We start from the raw sequence: 27,599 nt of genomic DNA on the forward strand, positions 1-27,599 counted from the left end.
TTTGGGATAACACTACTCTTTCAAATCCACACACACAATATTTATTCTAAGTCAGGAAGTTTGAGTTTTTCGTTGACTCGGACTCCTTCAAATTTGCATTTATTTATTAATAATTGTAATTTTCTTAATTAGCAACACATGCTTACTGGCTAAAATTAACAGGAATTTTTAGGATTTGTCAGGATTAGGTTTGGGATAACACTACTCCTTCAAATCCACACATACAATATTTATTCTAAGTCAGGAAGTTTGAGTTTTTCGTTGACTCAGACTCCTTCGGTTAGCATGTGTTGCTAATCATGCTAAGATTGGGGGTTCCAGTAGTTCAGTCACAAATGTTCAAATCCACATTCATGGTGTGTGTTCCATACACATATGGCCGGTTAGCTCAGTTGGTTAGAGCGTGGTGCTAATAACGCCAATGTCGCGGGTTCGACCCCCGTATGGGCCAGTGTCATTTTGTAAAATATTAAATGTGTCCATAAGAGTTGGACAAAATTTGATTTACTGTTTCGTAGCTAAACGCTAAATTAGCAGTCTGAGTCAACTAAATCCGCTGTTTTACGCAGAATATAAAAAAAAAATGGCAATTTTAGTTGACTCACACTGTTTGTTTAGCATTTAGCTACAAAATAACAAACCAAATCTTGTCCGACTCTTATGGACACATTTAATGTTTAACAAATTCTGACTGGCCCCTAGGGGGTTGGACCTGCGACCTTGGCGATATTAGCACCACACGCTAGCCAGCTGAGCTAACTGGCCATAGTTTGCCTACATATACACCATGAATGTGGATTTTAACATTTGTGACTGGACTACTGGAACCCCCAATCTTAGCATGATTAGCAACACATGTTTACCGGCTAAAGTTAACAGGATTTTTAGGATTTGTCAGGATTAGGTTTGGGATAACACTACTCTTTCAAATCCACACACACAATATTTATTCCTTTTGGAGTCACGGTGGGTGCTGGTGCCTATCTCAGCTACAATTGGGCGGAAGGCGTCGTACACCCTGGACAAGTCGCCAACTCATCGCAGTCTTTCAAATCCACACACACAATATTTATTCTAAGTCAGGAAGTTTGAGTTTTTCGTTGACTCAGACTCCTTCGAGTTTGCATTTATTTATTAATAATTGTAATTGTCCTAATTAAATATAACGAAATCCACTGTTATACGCAGAATATAAAAAAAAAATGAAATACACATGAGTAAAATGCAATGCAGCTAGTGGGTCAATGACGATGACCTCAGTACACAATATTTAATTGTAAGAAAGGAACTTGGGAATTTTAGTTGACTCAGACTGCTAACTTAGCATTTAGCTACGAAACAGCAAACCAAATTTTCTCCGACTCTTACGGACACATTCAATATTTAACTAGATCTGACTGGCCTGTACAGGGATCGAAACCGCAACCTTGGCGTTATTAGCACCACGCTCTAACCAACTGAGATAACCGGCCATATGTAAACTACTTTTACACCATGACTGTGGATTTGAACATTTTTGACTGAACTACTGGAACCCCCAATCTTAGCATGATTAGCAACACATGCTTACCGGCTAAAGTTAACAGGATGTTTAGGATTTGTCAGGATTAGGTTTGGGATAACACTACTCTTTCAAATCCATCCATCCATCCATCCATCCATTTTTTACCGCGTATTCCCTTTTCGGTTGCGGGTGGCGGTGGTGCCTATCTCAGCTACAATTGGGCGGAAGGCGTTGTACACCGTGGACAAGTCGCCACCTCATCGCAGTCTTTCAAATCCACACACACAATGTTTATTCTAAGTCAGGAAGTTGGAGTATTTCATTGACTCAGACTCCTTTGAATTTGCATTTATTTATTAATAATTGTAATTATCCTAATTAAATATAACGAAATCCGCTGATATACGCAGAATATGAAAAAAAAAATGAAATACACATGAGTAAAATGCAATGCAGCTAGTGGGTCAATGACAAAGACTTCAGTACACAATATTTAATTGTAAGTAAGGAAATTGGCAATTTTAGTTGACACACACTGTTTATTTAGCATTTAGCTACAAAATAACAAACCAAATATTCTCCGACTCTTATGGACACATTTAATGTTTATCAAAAGTTGACTGGCCTGTATGGGGATCGAACCCAGGACCTTGGCGTTATTAGCACCACGCTCTAGCCAACTGAGCTAACCGGCCATATGTTCACCTAGTTACACCATGAATGTGGATTTAAACATTCGTGACTGCACTACTGGAACCCCCAGTCTTGGCATGATTAGCAACACATGCTTAGTGGCTAAAATTAACAGGATTTTTAGGATTTGTCAGGATTAGGTTTGTGATGACACTACTCTTTCAAATCCACACACACAATATTTATTCTAAGACAGGAAGTTTGAGTTTTTCTTTGACTCGGACTCCTTCAACTTTGCATTTATTTATTAATAATTGTAATTTTCTTAATTAGCAACACATGGTTACTGGCTAAAATTAACAGGAAGTTTTAGGATTTGTCAGGATTAGGTTTGGGATAACACTACTCTTTCAAATCCACACTTACAATATTTATTCTAAGTCAGGAAGTTTGAGTTTTTCGTTGACTCAGACTCCTTCGGTTAGCATGTGTTGCTAATCATGCTAAGTTTGGGGGTTCCAGTAGTTCAGTCACACATGTTTAAATCCATATTCATGGTGTGTGTTCAAGACACATATGGCCGGTTAGCTCAGTTGGTTAGAGCGTGGTGCTAATAACGCCAAGGTCGCTGGTTCGATCCCCGTACAGGCCAGTCTCATTTTGTTAAATATTAAATGTGTCCATAAGAGTTGGACAAAATTTGATTCGGTGTTTCGTAGCTAAATGCTAAATTAGCAGTCTGAGTCAACTAAATCCGCAGTTTTACGCAGAATATAAAAACTGAAAAATACACTGCAATGCAGCTAGTGGGTTAATGACGATGACTTCCGTACAAAATATTTAATGGTAAGTAATGAACTTGGCAATTTTAGTTGACTCACACTGTTTATTTAGCATTTAGCTACAAAATAACAAACCAAATCTTGTCCAACTCTTATGGACACATTTAATGTTTAACAAACTTTGACTGGCCTGTACAGGAATAGAACCTGCGACCTTGGCGATATTAGCACCACGCGCCAACCAACTGAGCTAACTGTCCATACTTTCTGTACATATACACCATGAATATGACTGAACTACTAGAACCCCTAATCTTAGCATGATTAGCAACACATGCTTACTGGCTAAAGTTAACAGGATTTTTAGGATTTGTCAGGATTAGGTTTGGGATAACACTACTCTTTCAAATCCACACACACAATATTTATTCTAAGTCAGGAAGTATGAGTTTTTCATTGACTCGGACTCCTTCCAATTTGCATTTATTTATTAATAATTGTAATTTTCTTAATTAAAAAAAACTAAATCCGCTGTTTTACGCAGAATATTAAAAGAAAATGAATTACACATGAGTAAAATGCAATGCAGCTAGTGGGTCAATGACGATGACTTCAGTACACAATATTTGATTGTAAGTAAGGAACTTGGCAATTTTAGTTGACTCAGACTGCTAATTTAGCATTCAGCTACGAAACAACAAACCAAATCTTCTCCGACTCTTTTGGACACATTTAATATTTAACAAAATTTGACTGGCCCGTACGGGGATCGAACCCGCGACCTTGGCGTTATTAGCACCACGCTCTAACCAACTGAGCTAACCGGCCACATTTCTCTCAGTACACAATATTTGATTGTAAGTAAGGAACTTGGCAATTTTAGTTGTCTCACACTGTTTATTTAGCATTTAGCTACAAAATAACAAACCAAATCTTGTCCGACTCTTATGGACACATTTAATGTTTAAAAAACTTTGACTGGCCTGTACAGGATTAGAACCTGCGATCTTGGCGATATATAAGCACCACGCTCTAACCAACTGAGCTAACCGGCCACATTTCTCTCGTATATACATCATGAATGTGGAATTTAACATTTGTGACTGAACTACTAGAACCCCCAATCTTAGCATGTTTAGCAACACATGCTTACTGGCTAAAGTTAACAGGATTTTTAGGATTTGTCAGGATTAGGTTTGGGATAGCACTACTCTTTCAAATCCACACACACAATATTTATTCTATGTCAGGAAGTTTGAGTTTTTCGTTGACTCAGACTCCTTCGAATTTGCATTTATTTATTAATAATTGTAAATTTCTTAATTAAATACAACAAAATCCGCTGTTATACGCAGAATATTAAAAAGAAAATGAATTAGACATGAGTAAAATGCAATGCAGCTAGTGGGTCAATGACGATGACTTCAGTACACAATATTTAATTGTAAGTAAGGAACTTGGCAATTTTAGTTGACTCAGACTGCTAATTTAGCATTTAGCTACAAAACATCAAACCAAATTTTGTCCGACTCTTATGGACACATTTAATATTTAACAAAATGTACCTGATCCGTACGGGGATCAAACCCCCGACCTTGGCGTTACTAGCGCAACGCTCTAACCAACTGAAGTAACCGACAATATGTTTTTTACATATACAGCATGAATGTGTATTTCAACATTTGTGACTGAACTACTGGAACCCCCAGTCTTAGCATGATTAGCAACACATGCTTACTGGCTAAAATTAACAGGTTTTTTAGGATTTGTCAGGATTAGGTTTGGGATAACACTACTCTTTCAAATCCACACACACAATATTTATTCTAAGTCAGAAAGTTTAAGTTTTTCGTTGACTCAGACTCCTTCGAATTTGCATTTATTTATTAATAATTGTAAATTTCTTAATTAAATATAACAAAATCCGCTGTTATACGCAGAATAAATAAAAAAATGAAGTACACATGAGTAAAACGCAATGCAGCTAGTGGGTCAATGACGATGACGTCAGTACACAATATATTTAATTGTAAGTAACGAACTTGGCAATTTTAGTTGACCCAGACTGCTAATTTAGCATTTTGCTATGAAACAACAAACCAAATCTTATCCAACTCTTACGGACACATTTACTATTTAACAAAATTTGCCTGGCACGTATGAGGGTCGAACCCACGACCTTGGCGTTATTAGCACCACGCTCTAACCAACTGAGCTAACCGGCCATGTGGAAAAGGAATTGACACCATGACTGTGGAGTTTAACATTTGTGACTGAACTACTGGAACCCCCAATCTTAGCATGATTAGCAACACATGCTTACCGGCCAAAGTTAACAGGATTTTTAAGATTTGTCAGGATTAGGTTTGGGATAACACTACTCTTTCAAATCCATCAATCCATCCATCCATCCATTTTTTACCGCTTGTTGAATATTAAATGTCTCCATAAGAGTTGGACAAAATTTGATTCGCTGTTTCGTAGCTAAATGCTAATTAGCAGTCTGAGTCAACTAAATCTGGTGTTTTATGCAAAATATAAAAAATGAAAAATACACATGAGTAAAATGCAATGCAGCTAGTGGGTCAATGACGATGACTTCCGTACAAAATATTTAATGGTAAGTAATGAACTTGGCAATTTTAGTTGACTCACACTGTTTATTTAGCTACAAAATAACTAACCAAACCTTGTCCGACTCTTACGGACACATTTAATGTTTAACAAACTTTGACTGGCCTGTACAGGAATAGAATCTGCAACCATGGCGATATTAGCACCTGGCGCTAACCAACTGAGCTAACTGGCCATAATTTCGGTACATATACACCATGAATATGACTGAACTACTAGAACCCCTAATCTTAGCATGATTAGCAACACATGCTTACCGGCTAAAGTTAACAGGACTTTTAAGATTTGTCAGGATTAGGTTTGGGATAACACTACTCTTTCAAATCCACACACACAATATTTATTCTATGTCAGGAAGGATGAGTTTTTCGTTGACTCGGACTCCTTCCAATTTGCATTTATTTATAATAATTGTAATTTTCTTAATTAAAAAAAACAAAATCCGCTGTTATACGCAGAATATTAAAAGAAAATGAATTACACATGAGTAAAATGCAATGCAGCTAGTGGGTCAATGACGATGACTTCAGTACACAATATTTAATAGTAAGTAAGGAACTTGGCAATTTTAGTTGACTCAGACTGCTAATTTAGCATTTAGCTACAAAACATCAAACCAAATTTTGTCCGACTCTTATGGACACATTTAATATTTAACAAAATGTACCTGATCCGTACGGGGATCAAACCCCCGACCTTGGCGTTACTAGCGCAACGCTCTAACCAACTGAGGTAACCGACAATATGTTTGTTACATATACAGCATGAATGTGTATTTTAACATTTGTGACTGAACTACTGGAACCACCAGTCTTAGCATGATTAGCAACACATGCTTACTGGCTAAAATTAACAGGATTTTTAGGATTTGTCAGGATTAGGTTTGGGATAACACTACTCTTTCAAATCCACACACACAATATTTATTCTAAGTCAGAAAGTTTAAGTTTTTCGTTGACTCAGACTCCTTCGAATTTGCATTTATTTATTAATAATTGTAAATTTCTTAATTAAATATAACAAAATCCGCTGTTATACGCAGAATAAATAAAAAAATGAAGTACACATGAGTAAAACGCAATGCAGCTAGTGGGTCAATGACGATGACGTCAGTACACAATATATTTAATTGTAAGTAACGAACTTGGCAATTTTAGTTGACCCAGACTGCTAATTTAGCATTTAGCTACGAAACAACAAACCAAATCTTATCCAACTCTTACGGACACATTTACTATTTAACAAAATTTGCCTGGCACGTATGAGGGTCGAACCCACGACCTTGGCGTTATTAGCACCACGCTCTAACCAACTGAGCTAACCGGCCATGTGGAAAAGGAATTGACACCATGACTGTGGAGTTTAACATTTGTGACTGAACTACTGGAACCCCCAATCTTAGCATGATTAGCAACACATGCTTACCGGCCAAAGTTAACAGGATTTTTAAGATTTGTCAGGATTAGGTTTGGGATAACACTACTCTTTCAAATCCATCAATCCATCCATCCATCCATTTTTTACCGCTTGTTGAATATTAAATGTCTCCATAAGAGTTGGACAAAATTTGATTCGCTGTTTCGTAGCTAAATGCTAATTAGCAGTCTGAGTCAACTAAATCTGGTGTTTTACGCAAAATATAAAAAATGAAAAATACACATGAGTAAAATGCAATGCAGCTAGTGGGTCAATGACGATGACTTCCGTACAAAATATTTAATGGTAAGTAATGAACTTGGCAATTTTAGTTGACTCACACTGTTTATTTAGCTACAAAATAACTAACCAAAACTTGTCCGACTCTTACGGACACATTTAATGTTTAACAAACTTTGACTGGCCTGTACAGGAATAGAACCTGCAACCATGGCGATATTAGCACCTTGCGCTAACCAACTGAGCTAACTGGCCATAATTTCCGTACATATACACCATGAATATGACTGAACTACTAGAACCCCTAATCTTAGCATGATTAGCAACACATGCTTACCGGCTAAAGTTAACAGGACTTTTAGGATTTGTCAGGATTAGGTTTGGGATAACACTACTCTTTCAAATCCACACACACAATATTTATTCTATGTCAGGAAGGATGAGTTTTTCGTTGACTCGGACTCCTTCCAATTTGCATTTATTTATAATAATTGTAATTTTCTTAATTAAAAAAAACAAAATCAGCTGTTAAACGCAGAATATTAAAAGAAAATGAATTACACATGAGTAAAATGCAATGCAGGTAGTGGGTCAATGACGATGACTTCAGTACAAAATATTTAATTGGAAGTAAGGAACTTGGCAATTTTAGTTGACTCAGACTGCTAATTTAGCATTCAGCTACGAAACAACAAACCAAATCTTGTCCGACTCTTATGGACACATTTAATATTGAACAAAACTCGACTGGCCCGTACGGGGATCGAACCCGCGACCTTGGCGTTATTAGCACCACGCTCTAGCCAACTGAGCTAACCGGCCACATTTCTCTCATATATACATCATGAATTTGGATTTTAACATTTGTGACTGAACTACTGGAACCCCCAATCTTAGCATGATTAGCAACACATGCTTACCGGCTAAAGTTAACAGAATTTTTAGGATTTGTCAGGATTAGGTTTGGGATAACACTACTCTTTCAAATCCACACACACAATATTTATTCTAAGTCAGGAAGTTTGAGTTTTTCGTTGACTCAAACTCCTTCGAATTTGCATTTATTTATTAATAATTGTAATGATCCTAATTAAATATAACAATATCCGCTGTTACCACTTATTCCCTTTTGGGGTCGCGGGAATAAGCGGTAGAAAATGGATGGATGGATGTAAATCTGCTGTTATACGCAGAATAATAAAAAAAAAGAAATACACATTAGTAAAATGCAATGCAGCTAGTGGGTCAATGACGATGACTTCAGTACACAATATTTGATTGTAAGTAAGGAACTTGGCAATTTTAGTTGACTCAGACTGATAATTTAGCATTTATGTACGAAACAACAAACCAAATCTTGTCCAACTCTTATGGACACATTTAATATTTAACAAAATTTGACTGGCCCGTACGGGGATCGAACCCGCGACCTTGGCGATATTAGCACCACGCTCTAAACAAATGAGCTAACCGGCCACATGTCTCTCATAAATACAACATGAATGTGGATTTTAACATGTGTGACTGAACTACTGGAACCCCCAATCTTAGCATGATTAGCAACACATGCTTACTGGCTAATGTTAACAGGATTTTTAGGATTTGTCAGGATTAGGTTTGGGATAACACTACTCTTTCAAATCCACACACACAACATTTATTCTAAGTCAGGAAGTTTGAGTTTTTCGTTGACTCAGACTCCTTCGAATTTGCATTTATTTATTAGTAATTGTAAATTTCTTAATTAAATATAACGAAATCCGCTGTTATACGCAGAATATTAAAAAAAAATGAAATACACATGAGTAAAATGCAATGCAGCTAGTGGGTCAATGACGATGACATCAGTACACAATATTTAATTGTAAGTAAAGAACCTGGCAATTTTAGTTGACTCAGACTGCTAATTTAGCATTTAGCTACGAAACAGCATACCGAATTTTGTCCGACTCTTATGGACACATTTAATATTTAACAAAATTTGCCTGGCCCGTACGGGGATCGAACCCGCGACTTTGGCGTTATTAGCACCACGCTCTAACCAACTGAGCTAACCGGCCACATTTCTCTCAGTACACAATATTTGATTGTAAGTAAGGAACCTGGCAAATTTAGTTGACTCACACTGTTTATTTAGCATTTAGCTACAAAATAACAAACCAAATATTGTCCGACTCTTATGGACACATTTAATGTTTAAAAAACTTTAACTGGCCTGTACAGGATTAGAAACTGCGACCTTGGCGATATTAGCACAACGCTCTAACCAACTGAGCTAACCGGCCACATTTCTCTCGTATATACATCATGAATGTGGATTTTAACATTTGTGACTGAACTACTAGAACCCCCAATCTTAGCATGTTTAGCAACACATGCTTAATGGCTAAAGTTAACAGGATTTTTAGGATTTGTCAGGATTAGGTTTGGGATAACACTACTCTTTCAAATCCACACACACATTATTTATTCTAAGTCAGGAAGTTTGAGTTTTTCGTTGACTCAGACTCCTTCGATTAACATGTGTTGCTAATCATGCTAAGTTTGGGGGTTCCAGTAGTTCAGTCACACATGTTCAAATCCATATTCATGGTGTGTGTTTGAGACACATATGGCCGGTTAGCTCAGTTGGTTAGAGCGTGGTGCTAATAACGCCAAGGTCGCGGGTCCCATCCACGTACGGGCCAGTCTCGTTTTGTTAAATATTAAATGTGTCCATAAGAGTTGGACAAAATTTGATTCGCTGTTTCGTAGCTAAATGCTAATTAGCAGTCTGAGTCAACTAAATCTGGTGTTTTACGCAAAATATAAAAAATGAAAAATACACATGAGTAAAATGCAATGCAGCTAGTGGGTCAATGACGATGACTTCCGTACAAAATATTTAATGGTAAGTAATGAACTTGGCAATTTTAGTTGACTCACACTGTTTATTTAGCTACAAAATAACTAACCAAACCTTGTCCGACTCTTACGGACACATTTAATGTTTAACAAACTTTGACTGGCCTGTACAGGAATAGAACCTGCGACCATGGCGATATTAGCACCACGCGCTAACCAACTGAGCTAACTGGCCATACTTTCCCTATATATACACCATGAATATGACTGAACTACTAGAACCCCTAATCTTAGCATGATTAGCAACACATGCTTACCGGCTAAAGTTAACAGGACTTTTAAGATTTGTCAGGATTAGGTTTGGGATAACACTACTCTTTCAAATCCACACACACAATATTTATTCTATGTCAGGAAGGATGAGTTTTTCGTTGACTCGGACTCCTTCCAATTTTGCATTTATTTATAATAATTGTAATTTTCTTAATTAAAAAAAACAAAATCCGCTGTTATACGCAGAATATTAAAAGAAAATGAAGTACACATGAGTAAAATACAATGCAGCTAGTGGGTCAATGACGATGACTTCAGTACAAAATATTTAATTGGAAGTAAGGAACTTGGCAATTTTAGTTGACTCAGACTGCTAATTTAGCATTCAGCTACGAAACAACAAACCAAATCTTGTCCGACTCTTATGGACACATTTAATATTGAACAAAACTCGACTGGCCCGTACGGGGATCGAACCCGCGACTTTGGCGTTATTAGCACCACGCTCTAGCCAACTGAGCTAACCGGTCCCATTTCTCTCATATATACATCATGAATTTGGATTTTAACATTTGTGACTGAACTACTGGAACCCCCAATCTTAGCATGATTAGCAACACATGCTTACTGGCTAATGTTAACAGGATTTTTAGGATTTGTCAGGATTAGGTTTGGGATAACACTACTCTTTCAAATCCACACACACAACATTTATTCTAAGTCAGGAAGTTTGAGTTTTTCGTTGACTCAGACTCCTTCGAATTTGCATTTATTTATTAATAATTGTAAATTTCTTAATTAAATATAACGAAATCCGCTGTTATACGCAGAATATTAAAAAAAAATGAAATACACATGAGTAAAATGCAATGCAGCTAGTGGGTTAATGACGATGACTTCAGTACACAATATTTAATTGTAAGTAAAGAACCTGGCAATTTTAGTTGACTCAGACTGCTAATTTAGCATTTAGCTACGAAACAACAAACCAAATCTTATCCGACTCTTATGGACACATTTAATATTTAACAAAATTTGCCTGGCCCGTACGGGGATCGAACCCGCGACCTTGGCGTTATTAGCACCACGCTCTAACCAACTGAGCTAACCGGCCACATTTCTCTCAGTACACCATATTTAATCGTAAGTAAGGAACTTGGCAATTTTAGTTGACTCACACTGTTTATTAAGCATTTAGCTACAAAATAACAAACCAAATCTTGTCCGACTCTTATGGACACATTTAATGTTTAAAAAACTTTGACTGGCCTGTACAGGATTAGAACCTGCGACCTTGGCGATATTAGCACAACGCTCTAACCAACTGAGCTAACCGGCCACATTTCTCTCGTATATACATCATGAATGTGGATTTTAACATTTGTGACTGAACTACTAGAACCCCCAATCTTAGCATGTTTAGCAACACATGCTTAATGGCTAAAGTTAACAGGATTTTTAGGATTTGTCAGGATTAGGTTTGGGATAACACTACTCTTTCAAATCCACACACACATTATTTATTCTAAGTCAGGAAGTTTGAGTTTTTCGTTGACTCAGACTCCTTCGAATTTGCATTTATTTATTAATAATTGTAAATTTCTTAATTAAATACAACGAAATCCGCTGTTATATGCAGAATAAAAAAAAAAAATGAAATACACATGAGTAAAATGCAATGCAGCTAGTGGGTCAATGACGATGACGTCAGTACACAATATTTAATTGTAAGTAAAGAACTTGGCAATTTTAGTTGACTCAGACTGCTAATTTAGCATTTAGCTACGAAAAAACAAACCAAATCTTGTCCGACTCTTATGGAGACATTTAATATTTAACAAAAGTTGACTGGCCCGTATGGGGATCGAACCCACGACCTTGGCGTTATTAGCACCACGCTCTAGCCAACTGAGCTAACTGGCCATATGTACACCTAGTTAGACCATGAATGTTGATTTCAACATTCGTGACTGCACTACTGGAACCCCCAGTCTTGGCATGATTAGTAACACATGCTTACTGGCTAAAATTAACAGGATTTTTAGGATTTGTCAGGATTAGGTTTGGGATAACATTACTCTTTCAAATCCACACACACAATATTTATTCTAAGACAGGAAGTTTGAGTTTTTCGTTGACTCGGACTCCTTCAACTTTGCATGTATTTATTAATAATTGTAATTTTCTTAATTAGCAACACATGGTTACTGGCTAAAATTAACAGGAAGTTTTAGGATTTGTCAGGATTAGGTTTGGGATAACACTACTCCTTCAAATCCACACACACAATATTTATTCTAAGTCAGGAAGTTTGAGTTTTTCGTTGACTCAGACTCCTTCGATTAACATGTGTTGCTAATCATGCTAAGTTTGGGGGTTCCAGTAGTTCAGTCACACATGTTCAAATCCATATTCATGGTGTGTGTTTGAGACACATATGGCCGGTTAGCTCAGTTGGTTAGAGTGTGGTGCTAATAACGCCAAGGTCGCGGGTCCGATCCACGTACGGGCCAGTCTCGTTTTGTTAAATATTAAATGTGTCCATAAGAGTTGGACAAAATTTGATTCGCTGTTTCGTAGCTAAATGCTAATTAGCAGTCTGAGTCAACTAAATCTGGTGTTTTACGCAAAATATAAAAAATGAAAAATACACATGAGTAAATGCAATGCAGCTAGTGGGTCAATGACGATGACTTCCGTACAAAATATTTAATGGTAAGTAATGAACTTGGCAATTTTAGTTGACTCACACTGTTTATTTAGCTACAAAATAACTAACCAAACCTTGTCCGACTCTTACGGACACATTTAATGTTTAACAAACTTTGACTGGCCTGTACAGGAATAGAACCTGCGACCATGGCGATATTAGCACCACGCGCTAACCAACTGAGCTAACTGGCCATACTTTCCGTTACATATACACCATGAATATGACTGAACTACTAGAACCCCTAATCTTAGCATGATTAGCAACACATGCTTACCGGCTAAAGTTAACAGGACTTTTAAGATTTGTCAGGATTAGGTTTGGGATAACACTACTCTTTCAAATCCACACACACAATATTTATTCTATGTCAGGAAGGATGAGTTTTTCGTTGACTCGGACTCCTTCCAATTTGCATTTATTTATAATAATTGTAATTTTCTTAATTAAAAAAAAAAAAATCCGCTGTTATACGCAGAATATTAAAAGAAAATGAATTACACATGAGTAAAATGCAATGCAGCTAGTGGGTCAATGACGATGACTTCAGTACAAAATATTTAATTGGAAGTAAGGAACTTGGCAATTTTAGTTGACTCAGACTGCTAATTTAGCATTCAGCTACGAAACAACAAACCAAATCTTGTCCGACTCTTATGGACCCATTTAATATTGAACAAAACTCGACTGGCCCGTACGGGGATCGAACCCGCGACATTGGCGTTATTAGCACCACGCTCTAGCCAACTGAGCTAACCGGCCACATTTCTCTCATATATGCATCATGAATTTGGATTTTAACATTTGTGACTGAACTACTGGAACCCCCAATCTTAGCATGATTAGCAACACATGCTTACCGGCTAAAGTTAACAGAATTTTTAGGATTTGTCAGGATTAGGTTTGGGATAACACTACTCTTTCAAATCCACACACACAATATTTATTCTAAGTCAGGAAGTTTGAGTTTTTCGTTGACTCAGACTCCTTCGAATATGCATTTATTTATTAATAATTGTAATTATCCTAATTAAATATAACAAAATCCGCTGATATACGCAGAATATTAAAAGAAAATGAATTACACATGAGTAAAATGCAATGCAGCTAGTGGGTCAATGACGATGACTTCAGTACACAATATTTGATTGTAAGTAAGGAACTTGGCAATTTTAGTTGACTCAGACTGCTAATTTAGCATTCAGCTACGAAACAACAAACCAAATCTTGTCCGAACATTATGGACACATTTAATATTTAACAAAATTTGACTGGCCCGTACGGGGACCGAACCCGTGACCTTGGCGTTATTAGCACCACGCTCTAACCAACTGAGCTAACCGGCCACATTTCTTGCATATATACATCATGAATATGGATTTTAACATTTGTGACTGAACTACTGGAACCCCCAATATTAGCATGATTAGCAACACATGCTTACTGGCTAAAGTTAACAGGATTTTTAGGATTTGTCAGGATTAGGTTTGGGATAACACTACTCTTTCAAATCCACACACACAATATTTATTCTAAGTCAGGAAGTTTAAGTTTTTCGTTGACTCAGACTCCTTCGAATTTGCATTTATTTATTAATAATTGTAAATTTCTTAATTAAATATAACGAAATCCGCTGTTATACGCAGAATTAATAAAAAAATTAAATACACATGAGTAAAACGCAATGCAGCTAGTGGGTCAATGACGATGACGTCAGTACACAATATATTTAATTGTAAGTAAAGAACTTGGCAATTATAGTTGACCCAGACTGCTAATTTAGCATTTAGCTACCGAACAACAAACCAAATCTTATCCAACTCTTACGGACACATTTACTATTTAACAAGATTTGCCTGGCCCGTATGGGGGTCGAACCCACGACCTTGGCGTTATTAGCACCACGCTCTAACCAACTGAGCTAACCGGCCATGTGAAAAATGAATTGACACCATGACTGTGGATTTTAACATTTGTGACTGAACTACTGGAACCCCCAATCTTAGCATGATTAGCAACACATGCTTACCGGCCAAAGTTAACAGGATTTTTAAGATTTGTCAGGATTAGGTTTGGGATAACACTACTCTTTCAAATCCATCAATCCATCCATCCATCCATTTTTTACCGTTTATTCCCTTTTGGGTTGCGGAGGGCGCTGGTGCCTATCTCAGCTACAATCTTTCAAATCCACACACACAATATTTATTCTAAGTCAGGAAGTTTGAGTTTTTCGTTGACTCAGACTCCTTTGAATTTGCATTTATTTATTAATAATTGTAATTATCCTAATTAAATATAACAAAATCCGCTGTTACCACTTATTCCCTTTTGGGGTCGCGGGAATAAGCGGTAGAAAATGGATGGATGGATGGAAATCTGCTGTTATACGCAGAATAAAAAAAAAAAGAAATACACATGAGTAAAATGCAATGCAGCTAGTGGGTCAATGATGATGACTTCAGTACACAATATTTAATTGCAAGTAAGTAACTTGGGAATTTTAGTTGACTTGGACTGCTAATTTAGCATTTATCTACGAAACAACTAACCAAATCTTGTCCGACTCTTATGAATTTGATATTTAACAAAATTTTACTGGCCCGTACGGGGATCGAACCCACGACCTTGACATTATTAGCACCATGCTCTAACCAACTGAGCTAACTGGCCATATGTTAACCACTTTTACACCATGAGTGTGGATTTGAACATTTGCGACTGCTCTACTGGAGCCCCAAATCTTGGCATGATTAGCAACACATGCTTACCGGCTAAAGTTAACAGGATTTTTAGGATTTGTCAGGATTAGGTTTGGGATAACACTCCTCTTTCAAATACATCCATCCATCCATCCATTTCCTACCACTTATTCCTTTTAGGGTCACGGGGGGTGCTGTTGCCTATCTCAGCTACAATTGGGCGGAAGGCGTTGTATACCCTGACAAGTTGCCACCTCATCGCAGTCTTTCAAATCCACACACTCAATATTTATTCTAAGTCAGGAAGTTTGAGTTTTTTGTTGACTCAGACTCCTTTGAATTTGCATTTATTTATTAATAATTGTAATTATCTTAATTGAATATAACGAAATCCGCTGTTATATGCAGAATATAAAAAAAATATTTAAATGCACATGAGGTAAATGCAATGCAGCTAGTGGGTCAATGAGGATGACTTCCGTACACAATATTTAATTGTAAGTAAGGAACTTGCCAATTTAAGTTGACTCAGACTGCTAATTTAGCATTTAGCTACGAAACAGCAAACAGATTCTTCTCTGACACTTACGGAAATATTTAATATTTAACAAAGCTGGCCGGCCCATGCGGGGACCGAACCCACGACCGTGGCGTTATTAGTACCACACTCGAACTGAGCTGACCAGCCATATGTTCACAGAATATACACCATGAATGTGGATTTTAACATTTGTGACTGAACTACTGGAACCCCCAATCTTAGCATGATTAGCAACACATGCTAACCGACTACAGTTAATAGGATTTTTAGGATTTGTCAGGATTAGCTTTGGGATAACACTACTCTTTCAAATCCACACACACAATATTTATTCTAAGTCAGGAAGTTTGAGTTTTTCGTTGACTCGGACTCCTTCCAATTTGCATTTATTTATTAATAATTGTAATTTTCTTAATAAATATAACGAAATCCGCTGTTACACTCAGAATATTAAAAAAAATGAAATACACATGAGTAAAATGCATTGCAGCTAGTGAGACAATGATGATGACTTCAGTACACAATATTTAATTGTAAGAAAGGAACTTGGCAATTTTAGTTGACTCAGACTGCTAATTTAGCATTTAGTTACGAAACAACAAAGCAAATCTTGTCCGACTTTTATGGACACATTTAATATTTAACAAAACTTGACTGGCCCGTACAGGAATTGAAACCGCGACCTTGGCGTTATTAGCACCACGCTCTAGCCAACTGAGCTAACCGGCCATATGTGAAATGCATCTACACCATGACTGTGGATTTTAACATTTGTGACTGAACTACTGGAACCCCCAATCTTAGCATGATTAGCAACACATGCTTACTGGCTAAAGTTAACAGGATTTTTAGGATTTGTCAGGATTAGGTTTGGGATAACACTACTCTTTCAAATCCACACACACAATATTTATTCTAAGTCAGGAAGTTTGAGTTTTTCGTTGACTCAGACTCCTTCGAATATGCATTTATTTATTAATAATTGTAATTATCTTAATTAAATATAATGAAATCCGCTGTTATACGCAGAATATAAAAAAAAAATGAAATACACATGAGTAAAATGCAATGCAGCTAGTGGGTCAATGACGAAGACTTCAGTACACAATATTTAATTGTAAGTAAGGAACTTGGCAATTTTAGTTGACTCAGACTGCTAATTTAGCATTTAGCTACGAAACAGCATACCGAATTTTGTCCGACTCTTATGGACACATTTAATATTTAACAAAATTTACCTGGCCCGTACGGGGATCAAACCGACGACCTTGGGGTTATTAGCACCACACTCTAACCAACTGAGCTAACCGACCGTATGTCTAATAAATATACACCATGAATGTGAATTTGAACATTCGTGACTGCTCTACTGGAACCCCCAATCTTAGCATGATTAGCAACACATGCTTACCGGCTAAAGTTAACAGGATTTTTAGGATTTGTCAGGATTAGGTTTGGGATAACACTACTCTTTCAAATCCATCCATCCATCCATCCATCCATTTCCTACCACTTATTCCTTTTTGGGTTACGGGGGGTGCTGTTGCCTATCTCAGCTAAAATTGGGCGGAAGGCGTTGTACACCCTGGACAAGTCGCCACCTCATCGCAGTCTTTCAAATCCACACACACAATATTTATTCTAAGTCGGGTAGTTTGAGTTTTTTGTTGACTCAGACTCCTTTGAATTTGCATTTATTTATTAATAATTGTAATTATCCTAATTGAATATAACGAAATCCGCGGTTATATGCGGAATATAAAAAAAATATTTAAATGCACATGAGGTAAATGCAATGCAGCTAGTGGGTCAATGAGGATGACTTCAGTACACAATATTTAATTGTAAGTAAGGAACTTGCCAATTTAAGTTGACTCAGACTGCTAATTTAGCATTTAGCTACGAAACAGCAAACAGATTCTTCTCTGACATTTACGGAAATATTTAATATTTAACAAAGCTGCCCGGCCCATGGGGAGACCTAACCCACGACCGTGGTATTAATAGTACCACACTCTAACGAACTGAGCTAACCAGCCATATGTTCACAAAATATACACCATGAATGTGGATTTGAACATTTGTGACTGAACTACTGGAACCCCCAATCTTAGCATGATTAGCAACACATGCTAACCGACTACAGTTAACAGGATTTTTAGCATTTGTCAGGATTAGGTTTGGGATAACACTACTCTTCCAAATCCACACACACAATATTTATTCTAAGTCAGGAAGTTTGAGTTTTTCGTTGACTCAGACTCCTTCCAATTTGCATTTATTTATTAATAATTGTAATTTTCTTAATTAAATATGACGAAATCTGCTGTTACACTCAGAATATTAAAAAAAATGAAATACACATGAGTAAAATGCAATGCAGCTAGTGGGACAATGATGATGACTTCAGTACACAATATATTTGATTGTAAGTAAAGAACTTGGCAATTTTAGTTGACTCAGACTGCTAATTTAGCATTTAGTTACGAAACAACAAATCAAATCTTGTCCGACTTTTATGGACACATTTAATATTTAACAAAATCTGACTGGCCCGTACGGGGATTGAACCCGCGACCTTGGCGTTATTAGCACCACGCTCTAACCAACTGAGCTAACCGGCCATATGTGAAATGCATTTACACCATGACTGTGGATGTGAACATTTGTGACTGAACTACTGGAACCCCCAATTTTAGCATGATTAGCAGCACATGCTTACTGGCTAAAGTTAACAGGATTTTTAAGATTTGTCAGGATTAGGTTTGGGATAACACTACTCTTTCAAATCCATCCATCCATCCATTTTTTACCGCTTATTCCCTTTTGGGTTGCGGGGGGCGCTGGTGCCTATCTCAGCTACAATTGGGCGGAAGTCATTGTACACCCTGGACAAGTCACCACCTCATCGCAGTCTTTCAAATCCACACACACAATATTTATTCTAAGTCAGGAAGTTCGAGTTTTTCGTTGACTCAGACTCTTTATTTATTAATAATAAGTGGAAAAACTGAGTTTGTTGTTTTTTTATTGCTATTGGTTTTGTACTTTCTCACAATATATATAAATATATTTAATTTATTGTTAGTATTACTAATATTTTTAGTGGTTGTTTATTCTAATTCATATCTGTTGATCTTTTCAATTATATTTAAAGGTGAGTAAAACAATTAGTAGTGTTTTCTAATGAATGAATAATCCTGTTATTCATCGGGATTTTAATATCAAACCAAATAATTGATATTATTATTTTTGCAATACCCGTCCTGCCCTAGGATTAAAATACTTTTTAATGACGTTTTACGGACGGTATTTTTTTTTTTTTTTTACAGTTCCCGTACAGTTAAGGATTTTAGAATACTTAAAACATTAACTATGCTGTTGCTGAAGGTTTTTTGATCGGGAAAGTTTAAGTCTGGAACCGATCATTTCTATTTACATTATTTCCTTTTAGGAATTTCTGTTTTGTTTAATCAGCCGTTTTACTGCCGTGTTACAGACTCCGTTTGGAAACAATTGGACGTAAATAAACACATACAATTTTGTTTTGTGTAAATAACTAATTTACAACGTATATATCCGCAGCTTATAGTAAGGAGCGGCTAATATATGGAAAATATTTTTCACCTCTAAAATTCAGTGGGTGCGGCTTATATACTAGTTTGGAAAATACGTTATTAGCTGTCACTAGCCGCCTTTGCAATGGAGTAAGTTAGTGGCTGATTGTCATTTACATACTACTGGTACTTATTGGAGAAACAGATATCTTATTTTTATTGTACCATACTATACCACATGAAGCAAAAAGGGGAACTGGAAGGCCAATGCAGCTGTTTAAGTGCTTCCAGTCTTTTAAAGTGTTCATTCATTACTACCATCTGACTATCATGTGGCACATGTGTGCTCTTGACTTATGTAGTAGTACAGTAGTCTTAGTAGAAGTAGTAGTAGTAGGGGGTGAAGTACAGAGCTGGGAGTAGAACAAATGATTTGTGCATACATTAAATCAAGTCCGTTTTGACAGTGCTGGCTAACTGCTAACATCTGCTAGCGACAAGCCAGCCATGCAGCTCGGAGGACTTCATTCCAACACTTAGAACTTTATAGAACTGAATTCATGCACAGTAGGTCACTTTTGTTTCATATACTTGGAAGTTGGAGCCTTTTTGTTTGTAGTATTAGATTCATTGGCCGTCCTAAAATCTGTTTATTCGGAGAATTTAATTACCTTTTTGGCTGTAACATATTTTAAAACTTTTTTTCTGCTGACATTTTTAGACCCCTAATCTAACTGAATTGCATCCACCGAGGGAGTTAGGAAATATTAGCACTTGTCAACAGTTTGTCCGCATGTTCCTCATGACAGGACGCATGAAAACCTGTAAGGAACCTAAGATTTAAAAATAGGGCGGTCTTTGTGGAAGTAGAATTGTCTCACATCACCTTATTTATATCATATGCATATATTAATAAATATACAGATACAAATAGAAATGTGATATACAAATAAATAAATAATTTGTATTAATAAACGCATATTTGTAAATATGTTTTTTGAGATTTGAAAATATATATCAATTAAATGTATAAATATTGAATAGTGACAGACAAAAAAATCAACAATTTGTATAAATGTACGTGTATATTTAAATATATTTTTGAGATATGAATATATATATATCTATATCTATATATATATATATATATATATATATATATATATATATATATATATATATATATATATATATATATATATATATATATATATATATATGCTTGATTTTGTCCACAGTACTACAGTAGTAATTTTTTCTATTTCACAGTAATATGCTGTAAAGAACAATGTAAAATGTATTGTAATTTTTATTAATTTTAAGAGTAATTTTCTGTAAAATTAAGTATTTTTATTTAATTTTATTTAGACAAAAACATGTTCGGAAAGTATGATAATATATTGTAATATTTGTTGCAGTATTGGATACTATAAAAGTTTAAAAGGAATGCAATTTTGAGCAGTACATTTTTTTTCTTCTGTCAAATAAAAAAATTCCTTTACATTAAGTGAGAAAATATTAAGTACTTTATTGACACATATCATTTCCAGGTGTTTGCGGGCCAGATCTGGCCTCCGGGCCTTGAGTTTGACACCTGTGGTCTAAGAAGAGCATCAACATCTGCATTTGTATATTATATGGCATTTCTCTACATCACAATAACTGGCCATCTACTAAATGTGATGCAGTTTTATATCAGTTTATGGATTTAAAACATTGTAAGGTTTCCAGAAATATTGTGGACATTTAAATAAAAACAATTCTGGGCTCCTTCACGTAGCTCATAGTAGAATGAGAAGGTGTGAGCTGCTGCCTGCTTTTGTTTACCGATATAAGTCTTGAGTTCAAACCCTGGCCGAGTCATACCAAACACTATAAAAATTGGACCCATTACCTCCCTGCTTTGCACTTAGCATCGAGGGTTGGAATCGGGGGTTAAATCACCACAATGATTTCTGAGCGTGGCTACCGCTGCTGCTCACTGCTTCACTCACCTCCCGGGGGGGGGGGGGGGGGGGGGGGACAAGGGGATGGGTCAAATGCAGAGAGTAATTTCACCACACCTAGTGTGTGTCTGACTATCAGTGGTACTTTAACTTAAGACTTCTATTTGTAAAGTTATTTAATCAAAGTTTGGACTTTTGTTGGATATATTTTCTGTCCGTCCATCTTTGTCACGTTATTTGATTGAATGATGGAGCACAAAACTGGTGGCACACCTCTAATGAGCCCACGCTCCGAGTGTTGTGGGCGGAGGCTTGTCGAGTGACTTGCTACGGTAGCGAAAACAAACAAACAAGACCTGTGAGACAAAAATTGGATTTCTTTGCAAAAGTTGACTTTTTTGGACAGGAGACGTACTTTAGTGGACCATCACTGCAAGAAGGAGTGAAAGGGTGGGTCGAGCAGATTTAAATAAATGCCCTGTCAGAGATCAAAACACATTTGGGAAGAATTATTGACAATGACGGTATTTTTTACTCTCAAATGAAATAAATAAATACAAAATTGGTCTCATGCAGGGTGCTTGCACAGTGCTTATTATTTACATCTTTCTACTTCACTAATTATTTATAATATCAAATTGTATGTTTAGATTTTGTAGTTGTAAAATACTATTACAAAAGACCCCAAAAACTTAAAAAAAAAAAAGTGGAATAAAAGAGCAAGCAGGTGAAATGTAACAAGAAAAGGTTGCAATGTTGATTTTTATTTATTCCACAATGGGAAAATGACATTGTTGCAGTGCAGGATTTTACATACAGAAACAGAACTGAAACGTAAAATGAAACAAAATTAGTAATAAATACTACATATTCCACTAATATGTATAAATAGAATATACAATAAAATAAATAACCAAGCTTCTTTAAAGCTGTCATTGCTCAAAAAATAGCTGTATGAACGTGGACTTTGGTGCAGCTTACTGCGAGGATTTCGCAGCTTGCTGGAGGATGGTTTTCCCAGAATGCAAAACAAACTAGACTGGACATGGCTTGAAAGCAAATACACGGTTATAATTTTAATTCAAAAGCTACGAACAAAAGGTGCTCATAGTGGACATACAAAACTTAATGCAGGGAACAAAACTAACACAAAGGCAGAACTCTGAACATGAAATAAAAACACTTACATGACGAGAACTATGGCATGGACCGAAGAAACACAAGAGATCCAACATGGGCAGAGCTAGAGATGAATAATGTCATTAGAGTGATGTTGCCAGGTTGACTACCTGGCAATTATAGGCTTAAATAATAGTGACATGATTAACACCAGGTGCGTGAGTTCAAACAAATGAGGCAGGTGAAACTAATGGTTGTCATGGAAACTAAAACAAACCAGGGTGTGCAGAAACAGGAACTAATGGAATCAAAAACAAAACAAAACATAACTAACAGTCCGGCCCACTTGGGAATAGATTTTCCTCCATGTGGCACCTGAGCTAAAACAACTTTGACACCCCTGATCTAGAGACTTAAGTATTGAAAGTAAAACATTTTTTACAAAAAAACACTCACGGGAAATGCGGAGCAGACGGCGTCCACAAAGTAGTGCGTTTTATGGCTTAGCATCAAAAGGGTAGATTACAACAATCTCCCGACCACAAATGTAGCAAAAAGCTAAACTTAAATTGAGTGCAAACAGAAAACAGATGAGGGAAAATGCTCCGGGACAGAAGTGAACCAGCCATGGGAAAACACATACAAAATAAAAGAACAGGACAGGAACTAAAACACTAAACACAGAAGAACACTAACAAAACGCTAAATTTAGCGGGGTTTCTTTTTTAAAACCTCACTTGTTTTAAATTGCTCAGAAAATAATAATACATGAAAATGTTCTTTTGAATTATTGTTCGATTTAAGGATCCAAATACTTCACTTCAAATACTCTTTTTTGGGAAAATATTGCATTTTTGTTGGGTTTTGGCAATAAAAAAACAGGGTTTTGACAAAAAGGGCATAAAAAACAAACCTTAATATCGACAGATATAGCTGATGTAGAGATTCAGTGTTCAATAAAACAAATAATAATAATAATAATAATATATAACTTATTTATCTGGGAACCAAATTTGAGTAGATCCTTCAAATTACAAATAAATCTATATAATTGTTTTGAAAATGAAAACTGTCAATGCATGCTTTGATTTTTTTAGTGACTGAAGTTTGAACACCCCTTTTATAAATGAAGCAACATGTAATTTCCTATTTCCCCATAATCAACCACATGTTTCCATTATTGTCAGACATGTGGGACACATTGGTCGCCCTTCCCGCTGACTTGGGCTTTGTTTCTTACCATCACTGCATGGCTCTGGAAGCAGCGGTCCTGGTTCTGTCGTTGAGTGTCAACTGGAAAAGCACTTTTGAACGCCATGTTTGGCACAGTGCGCACAAAACCTTCTTGATCCCAGCTACTTGTCCGTTGATCAAATGTCTATGTTTGAATCTTGGCAACATTAAAGCTACTGCGGCAAAGAAAAGCCATAGCGAGAGAGAGAAAAAGGGGAGGAAAAACTCCACGTTTTTTTATGGCCTCAATAAAACCTCGCCACATATGTAAAACTCCGACATCCCAGAGTGGATCGAGCTCAGGCGTATTTCTTTATTGTCAACATTTCATTCCACTGCAGGCCACACAGATTTCACTTCCTATTGCAGACATATTACTTTCTGTCGGCTCGCTTGGATGGCGCAGATCTTGTTTGAGTAGGAAACTGAAGCGAGGTCTTTAGTTCTCGGTTTGGAAATGGAGAAGAAGCCCATCTTTGATCAGGCGTGATGGGAAAAACATGATGAACCTCCTTGCCTTCCCTCCACGCTGCTTGCCGTCCAGGTTATTCTCACAATGTGGAGTGTGGATTCATCAGTTCCAGGGTCAAACTGTCTTTATTAACTGCACAGACCATGCGTTAAGTAGGCTGGGCGATATGGCCTTTTTTTAATATCTCAATATTTTTTAGGCCATGTCACGATACACGATATATATCTGGATATTTTGCCCTAGCCTTGAATGAACACTTGATGCATATAATCACAGCGGTATGATGATTCTATGTGTCTACATTAAAACATTCTTGTTCATACTGCATTAATATATGCTCATCTTAAACTTTCATGTAGAGAGGGAAATCACAACTAAGTCATTTTTTCCAAAACTGTAGTTATTAAACAGTTATTAAGCTGTGGCACAAACATTCACGTCATTTCAAAACAGAAAGTGCAAGATTGTCAGACATTTTAAAACAAGCTATTAGTACATTTTTGTGCATGATGTCACTAAAATTACATCAAAACAACACTATTTTAAAGTGCACTTTTTGTATAGAATGCCATTACAATTGTTTAAAACAAATAAAGTGTACTTTTGTGCATGATGTTACACAAGATATTCAATAACTGTCAAATAAAAATGACCTGCGTGATAGGAAATCAAATAGTGTATGTCCTTCGCTATGTGGTAGGTTCCTGCTGACATTATCTCCTTCTGTTGTTGACTATTTTTTTCATACGGTGTTGATCTGGGAATGGTTGCCTCTGCATTTTGTTGGTGTGGCACCGAACGGAGATGTTGACATGCAGAGTTTCAAGCACCCTTCATTCGCTAGCGGGTGACTTTTGAAATTATGCTACAAATTAGCAGTAATGCTACTTTTTGTAGCAACACTTTTGCCCAGCACTTGACAAATTACGGTTGTCTGTTCAACATATTGCCCAGCGATGAGGGGGCGACTTGTCCAGGGTTTACCCCGCTTTCCGCCCGATTGCAGCTGAGATAGGCACCAGCGCCCGCCGCGACCCCAAAGGGAATAAGCGGTAGAAAATGGATAGATGGATGGATGTTCGACATATTCCCGATTGAAGCCAAACCACCGCCAGACAATGGACCCCCTGCTGTTTTTTTGGGAATTAATTCTTCCTTCATTTGTTACCAGATTCGCACCTACTTTCTCTCGTATTACCACTCGTACCAGAGCTAACATTACCGATGCCGCTAACTCTCTGCTTTGCGAGGGCGTATACGTATGTGACGTATGTAAGAAGGTGCACTTGTTTTATGTCTCAGTGAGAAGGAGAGACAAGAAGGAGTGATACAAGCCTGTAGTCTAATGCCCGCAGCTAAAAGCAACTGGGTGAGAACGTATACTTGAATATCACGATATAGTCATTTTCTAGATTGCACAGAGACAAACCCGCGATATTACGAGTATATTTGAGCGTTATGGGTAACGTTAGCTGTGGTGCAAGTGGTAATATGAGAGAAAGAAGGTGCGAATCTGGTAACAAATGAAGGAAGAATTAATTCCCAAGAAAAACCACAGGGGGTCCATCGTCTGGCGGTGGTTTGGCTTCAAGCGGGAATATGTCGAACAGACAACCGTAATATGTCAAGTATGCGGAAAAAGCGTTGGTACAAAAAGTAGCATTACTGCAAATTTTTACAGTCATTTGAAAAGTCACCCACTAGAGAATGAAGAGTGTTTGAAACTCCGCATGTCAACATCTCCGTTCGGTGCCACACCAACAAAATGCCCAAGCAACCATTTCCACATCAACACCGTATGAAACAAATAGTAAACAACAGAAGGAGATAACGTCCGCAGTAAACTACCACATTGCAAATGACATACACTATTTGATTTCCTATTATGCAGCCCATTTTTATTTGACAGTTATTGAAATATCTTGTGTGACATCATGCACAAAAGTACACTTTATTTGTTTTAAACTATTGTAGTGGCGTTCAGTACAAAAAGTGCACTTTTATTTAGTGTTGTTTTGATATGTTATCTTAGTGACATCATGCACAAAAGTGCACTCATAGCTTGTTTTAAAATGTCTCTGACAATCTTGCACTTTCTGTTTTGGAAATGACATGAATGTTTGTGCCACTGCTTAATAACTGTTTAATAAGTACAGTTTTGGTCAATTGACTTACGGTAGTTGTGATTTCCCTCTCTGCATGAAAGTTTAAAACATGAGCATATATTAATGCAGTGTGAACAAGAATGTTTTAATGTAGATACATTGGATCATCATACTGCTGTGATTATATGCATCAAGCGTTTATTGAAGGCTAAGGCAAAATATCGAGATATATATCGTGTATCGTGACATGGCCTAAAAATATCGAGATATATATTGTGTATCGTGACATGGCCTAAAAATATCGAGATATTAAAAAAAAGGCCATGTCGCCCAGCCCTAGTTTGAATGTTAAAATGTAAAACCGGCTATTCTGGGGGTTTCTGGAATTTATTTGAACTTGGAAAATTGTTATTTTGACTGTCCAGGATGAGTTAACAGGGACTCTTATGGCCCCTTTCGTCACAGTTTACCTGAGACATGAAAGGTCAAAAATGTAGCCCCAGATGGCAGTAGTGTTTGACCACAGTGTCAGTTGCTATGTAGAGTGGCACTTTCCATCATTTCCAGCAAAGTGCATTGCAAAATGATTGATCCCCCGCTCTTCCTCTCATGCGAGATCGGCCATATTTTCCCCTATTGTACATATTAGTAACAAAACAATCTCTTTAATGAGGCGTTTCTCCTTTTTTGAGTCCTTTTTCTTGTCTGTCCTCCATTTTTTGTTGTGTATTCACCGCACCCTGGCTGGAATTCCAGGGAAGCGGCGTGGATTGTAATGATGAAATTTGCCAGTGTGACCCGCGCGTCGCTCGGGCTCACGTCCAACAAGCCAAGCGGAGTCTATCCCATTCCCCGCAGCAACACCAACAATCTTTTGGGTCTTGTTAC

General features: G+C 36.9%; 1 protein-coding gene and 21 non-coding genes across 22 annotated transcripts in view; 4 read left to right on the forward strand and 18 right to left on the reverse strand.

Annotated features, from left to right (window-relative positions):
* The window catches only part of LOC133544315 (semaphorin-3G-like), a 259,663-nt gene that overhangs the window by 133,676 nt on the left and 98,388 nt on the right, over positions 1-27,599 (forward strand). The gene's annotated exons all lie outside the window — the stretch shown is intronic.
* Positions 378-451, forward strand: trnai-aau (transfer RNA isoleucine (anticodon AAU)). The gene has a single exon. It is a non-coding gene; the product is annotated as a tRNA-Ile (tRNA).
* Positions 2,126-2,199, reverse strand: trnai-aau (transfer RNA isoleucine (anticodon AAU)). The gene has a single exon. It is a non-coding gene; the product is annotated as a tRNA-Ile (tRNA).
* trnai-aau (transfer RNA isoleucine (anticodon AAU)) lies at positions 2,716-2,789 on the forward strand. Its single transcript has one exon. It is a non-coding gene; the product is annotated as a tRNA-Ile (tRNA).
* Positions 3,674-3,747, reverse strand: trnai-aau (transfer RNA isoleucine (anticodon AAU)). Its single transcript has one exon. It is a non-coding gene; the product is annotated as a tRNA-Ile (tRNA).
* Positions 3,899-3,974, reverse strand: trnai-uau (transfer RNA isoleucine (anticodon UAU)). The gene has a single exon. It is a non-coding gene; the product is annotated as a tRNA-Ile (tRNA).
* On the reverse strand, positions 5,071-5,144 carry trnai-aau (transfer RNA isoleucine (anticodon AAU)). The gene has a single exon. It is a non-coding gene; the product is annotated as a tRNA-Ile (tRNA).
* Positions 6,807-6,880, reverse strand: trnai-aau (transfer RNA isoleucine (anticodon AAU)). The gene has a single exon. It is a non-coding gene; the product is annotated as a tRNA-Ile (tRNA).
* On the reverse strand, positions 7,958-8,031 carry trnai-aau (transfer RNA isoleucine (anticodon AAU)). The gene has a single exon. It is a non-coding gene; the product is annotated as a tRNA-Ile (tRNA).
* trnai-aau (transfer RNA isoleucine (anticodon AAU)) lies at positions 8,612-8,685 on the reverse strand. The gene has a single exon. It is a non-coding gene; the product is annotated as a tRNA-Ile (tRNA).
* trnai-aau (transfer RNA isoleucine (anticodon AAU)) lies at positions 9,196-9,269 on the reverse strand. Its single transcript has one exon. It is a non-coding gene; the product is annotated as a tRNA-Ile (tRNA).
* Positions 10,783-10,857, reverse strand: trnai-aau (transfer RNA isoleucine (anticodon AAU)). Its single transcript has one exon. It is a non-coding gene; the product is annotated as a tRNA-Ile (tRNA).
* Positions 11,367-11,440, reverse strand: trnai-aau (transfer RNA isoleucine (anticodon AAU)). The gene has a single exon. It is a non-coding gene; the product is annotated as a tRNA-Ile (tRNA).
* trnai-aau (transfer RNA isoleucine (anticodon AAU)) lies at positions 11,592-11,665 on the reverse strand. Its single transcript has one exon. It is a non-coding gene; the product is annotated as a tRNA-Ile (tRNA).
* On the reverse strand, positions 12,176-12,249 carry trnai-aau (transfer RNA isoleucine (anticodon AAU)). The gene has a single exon. It is a non-coding gene; the product is annotated as a tRNA-Ile (tRNA).
* trnai-aau (transfer RNA isoleucine (anticodon AAU)) lies at positions 12,766-12,839 on the forward strand. The gene has a single exon. It is a non-coding gene; the product is annotated as a tRNA-Ile (tRNA).
* trnai-aau (transfer RNA isoleucine (anticodon AAU)) lies at positions 13,725-13,798 on the reverse strand. Its single transcript has one exon. It is a non-coding gene; the product is annotated as a tRNA-Ile (tRNA).
* Positions 14,309-14,382, reverse strand: trnai-aau (transfer RNA isoleucine (anticodon AAU)). The gene has a single exon. It is a non-coding gene; the product is annotated as a tRNA-Ile (tRNA).
* Positions 14,894-14,967, reverse strand: trnai-aau (transfer RNA isoleucine (anticodon AAU)). Its single transcript has one exon. It is a non-coding gene; the product is annotated as a tRNA-Ile (tRNA).
* Positions 15,636-15,709, reverse strand: trnai-aau (transfer RNA isoleucine (anticodon AAU)). Its single transcript has one exon. It is a non-coding gene; the product is annotated as a tRNA-Ile (tRNA).
* Positions 16,935-17,008, reverse strand: trnai-aau (transfer RNA isoleucine (anticodon AAU)). The gene has a single exon. It is a non-coding gene; the product is annotated as a tRNA-Ile (tRNA).
* trnai-aau (transfer RNA isoleucine (anticodon AAU)) lies at positions 18,830-18,903 on the reverse strand. Its single transcript has one exon. It is a non-coding gene; the product is annotated as a tRNA-Ile (tRNA).

This window comes from Nerophis ophidion, linkage group LG27, assembly GCF_033978795.1.
Source record: "Nerophis ophidion isolate RoL-2023_Sa linkage group LG27, RoL_Noph_v1.0, whole genome shotgun sequence".
NCBI lineage: Eukaryota > Metazoa > Chordata > Actinopteri > Syngnathiformes > Syngnathidae > Nerophis > Nerophis ophidion.